The 408-nt window shown below is 46.6% G+C and overlaps 1 protein-coding gene across 1 annotated transcript in view; it reads left to right on the top strand.

Moving 5' to 3' along the window:
- Positions 1-408, top strand: part of MYCBP2 (MYC binding protein 2) — a 280943-nt gene that overhangs the window by 160139 nt on the left and 120396 nt on the right. The window lies entirely within an intron of this gene.

The following is a 408-nucleotide window of genomic DNA, read 5'->3' as shown; positions in this document are numbered from 1 at the left end:
TTTCCCTCACACTTTACGTCAGTAAGTCTTGGCAGCCATACTTTTAAAATGTCCTACATCTGGCCTTTTCTACCGCTCCCATAATTAACAGTCTGGCCCAAACCATCACGCCGACCTGGGTAGCTACCTGGATAACTGGATCTTAGAGGAAATAGCTTCCAAACAAGTCTCCCTCCTTTCACTGCTGCTCTCCTACAGTCTGTCCTCCACTGCACAGCCAGAGCGACCTTAGAGAAATGTAAATCGTATCAAGTTCTGCCCTTGCTCACCTTCCCCTCATAGCTTCCCCTTCCCATTCCAGGATAAAATGTAAAGTCTTTACTGTGGTGTTTAAACCTCATGTGATCTGACTCCTATTTACCTTGCCCACCTGTCACCCGTCACTCTCCTTTCATTCTACACACTCTT

This window comes from Lipotes vexillifer, unplaced genomic scaffold (genome assembly GCF_000442215.2).
Source record: "Lipotes vexillifer unplaced genomic scaffold, Lipotes_vexillifer_v1.1 scaffold19, whole genome shotgun sequence".
Lineage (NCBI taxonomy): Eukaryota > Metazoa > Chordata > Mammalia > Artiodactyla > Lipotidae > Lipotes > Lipotes vexillifer.
The sequence above is the reverse complement of the archived record's forward strand: the minus strand, read 5'-3'. Positions and strand labels throughout refer to the sequence as shown.